General features: G+C 40.8%; 1 long non-coding RNA gene across 1 annotated transcript; it reads right to left on the reverse strand.

Moving 5' to 3' along the window:
• Nucleotides 1-348: 348 nt before the first annotated feature.
• LOC147015868 (uncharacterized) lies at nucleotides 349-2,124 on the reverse strand. Its single transcript, XR_015050131.1, has 3 exons — nucleotides 2,047-2,124; nucleotides 1,179-1,342; nucleotides 349-598 (listed from the first exon to the last, which is right to left on the reverse strand). It is a non-coding gene; the product is annotated as an uncharacterized LOC147015868 (long non-coding RNA).
• Between the last annotated feature and the right edge of the window lie 711 nt (nucleotides 2,125-2,835).

Genomic DNA, 2,835 nt, shown 5'->3' on the forward strand with positions numbered 1-2,835 from the left:
GTTTCCCAAGTTAAAGGAAGACCTTTGGAGAAACAGTTTTTGTGAGAATGAGGAAATCATTTCAGAGGTTGAGAACATTCTGAAAAAGCAAGGTCAGGCTGTTTACAAATCTCCTTGATCAAGAGGAGACAGAGATGGATGAACTGCAATGATATCAAGGAAGACAATGTTGAAAACAAAACAATGTTTTTTTTGGTCAAACAAGAAACTGAACACCCGTCGTTGAACTGGAATAACTGAAGGGTGGAGGTTTGGATGAGAGAGTAAAATGAGAAACCAAGGTGAAAGAAACATGGAAAGATACTCATGGAAAGGAACCTTTATTCAGGAAAAGTTATGAGACGAGAAATTTTTCAATAATTACAACATTGAATGTTTTAAGGACAGGATTTGAATGAGATCTTGCTTGAAGTTGTTTGCATGGAATCTGCAGGTGGGTTTGGTAAGCTGGTTGGGGTGAAGGATGTTGGGAAAAAAACGAATCGGATTTCTGATTGACCAAGTCCTTGAGTCGATGAGGTGGAGGAGACCATGGTCACAGTTCAGACTGGAGATGATTCAGCAGAATATTTGAAGTCAATCCAGATGATGGCAGCAGCTAAATGGAGGGGAAGAAATGTAAATACAACGTTCAAGTTTAAATGTGTTTGTTATTACAGTAATGAAGTCACACACGATGTACAGAAATGACGTCATCCATGATGTACAGTGATGAAGTCACGCATGACGTCCAGTAATGAAGTCACACATGATGTACAGAAATGACATCATGCATGATATTCAGTGATTAATTCGTGCATGATATTCAGTGATGACGTCACACATGATGTACAGTAATGAAGTCACACATGATGTACAGTAATGAAGTCACACATGATGTACAGTAATGAAGTCGTGCATGACATTCAGTGATGAAGTCACACATGATGTACAGTGATGAAGTCAAGCAGCGAACACCAAGGGTTAATATCTGCAGTTCCCTTCATGATTGGCATTGATTGTATGAACCAGGGAGAGACTTCACTTGCTTGATGGATTCACTCAACTTATTAAATTCTCTACTCTTGGAATTATTTCGTTCTCATCATGATATTTTGAACAAGGAAGTGACAGATTGACAAACATGGACACAAAAAGGATCCAGGTGATGAAATCAGTCCATCAAGTGTTTACCGTACCTTAGTTCTGGAGATTGTTCATTTGAAAAAGCTTGAATCAGCCATCTGCATGAGCCTGGTGAATCGCTTTGCATTCCTGGAGAGCTTGCATGAAGGAGTGATGAGGGAATCACAGCCAAACATGGCATCTTCCTCTCCAGCGGCCATAAATATGACTTCTTCCTCTGCAGTCACATCAACAAAAGGAAGTCAAAACCACTGAACAGCATTGTCATCATAATCTCCATCATTGTCCTGCCTTCCATCACAACCCTGCAATGAATATCTATCTCTCTCCATCTCTGTGTTTCTCCATTTCCCTCATTTTCTAGATTTCAGTTCATGTTTTATTTCACTTTTCCCTCCACCTTCACTTCTTGATTTTCTCCATCACCAACTCCCACTGGACTTGCATGATCGTTTAGTTTCTGTCACCTTACAAGGGAATTTCTGCAATTTGTTCCATCATTCCTGTGCTTCATACAGAGCCCACAAATCCCCACTTACTGTCCGAATTAAAATAACGAAACCTCATCTGATGACGTAGAAGTGAATCATGATGGAGTGCTTCATGGAAGAGAGCTCAAGTCTTTCATCACTGAATGAAAGTGGGTTTTAATAAAAATTTAGATTTTTCAAACAATTAATTTTAATGAACATCCAAGTGTACACAATGACTACTGTGTGGAATCACTGACACTCATCCCAGACTTCCACCAATTGTAATATTTGTTTGGTGCTTGTCTGGTTTCAAGTGAAGCAAAATATTGATTTGTTTTCAACACTTCTGAAGCACAGACGAAATGGGGCATGATGGAGGTGAAGAACATCTAATTTAGACAAAGTTTCGGATAACGTGTATTGTAAGGTAAGATTCTTTGTAACTTACGTTCCATCCGGTAGGATGGTTTGACGTATGACGGTGGTGGAGGAGGGAACGGGCGTCTCTTCTGAGGGGTCTTTGGAAAAACAATAAAAATAAGAAAGATTAAATACATTGATATGTTCATCAGTTTGATAACTTGTTCAGGATGTGGCACAGAATGAAAATCACTGATAAAACAGGTAATCAGTGAAAAGGTGAATTCGTTGATCTAATCCAATCAAGGGGAGTTAAAATACTTGTGATTTATCCTGCGTGGAGATGACTGTGCCAATAAGTTACCTTTCCACCAAGATTATAATCACAATTATCTCTACAATTGAGGATATTATTCTTCGTCAAATCAAGTGTTTACCTGTAAGAATGCTTACCTGTTGAAGGTCCTGAATATGGCCGGGCCCCTCAACACCATGCTGCTTCTGCTGCTGTTGCAGCACTTGGTGAGAATGAGGCTTCTGTTCCTGCTGTAACCCTTGAACAACATCTTGTGTTTGCTGTTGCTGCTGTTGTGGCTTGCTATCATGGCGAGGCTTCTGTTGTTGTGGCTCACTATCATGGCGAGGCTTCTGTTGTTGTGGCTCGCTATCATGGCGAGGCTTCTGTTGTTGTGGCTCACTATCATGGCGAGGCTTCTGTTGTTGTGGTTCTTTATCATGACGAGGCTTCTGTTGTTGTGGCTCGCTATCATGGCGAGGCTTCTGTTGTGGCTCACTATCATGGCGAGGCTTCTGTTGTTGTGGCTCGCTATCATGGCGAGGCTTCTGTTGTTGCTGTATCACACCAACACCATGGGGT

This window comes from Eptatretus burgeri, chromosome 12 (assembly GCF_056783735.1).
Source record: "Eptatretus burgeri isolate ZD-2024b chromosome 12, Ebu_testis_v1, whole genome shotgun sequence".
NCBI lineage: Eukaryota > Metazoa > Chordata > Myxini > Myxiniformes > Myxinidae > Eptatretus > Eptatretus burgeri.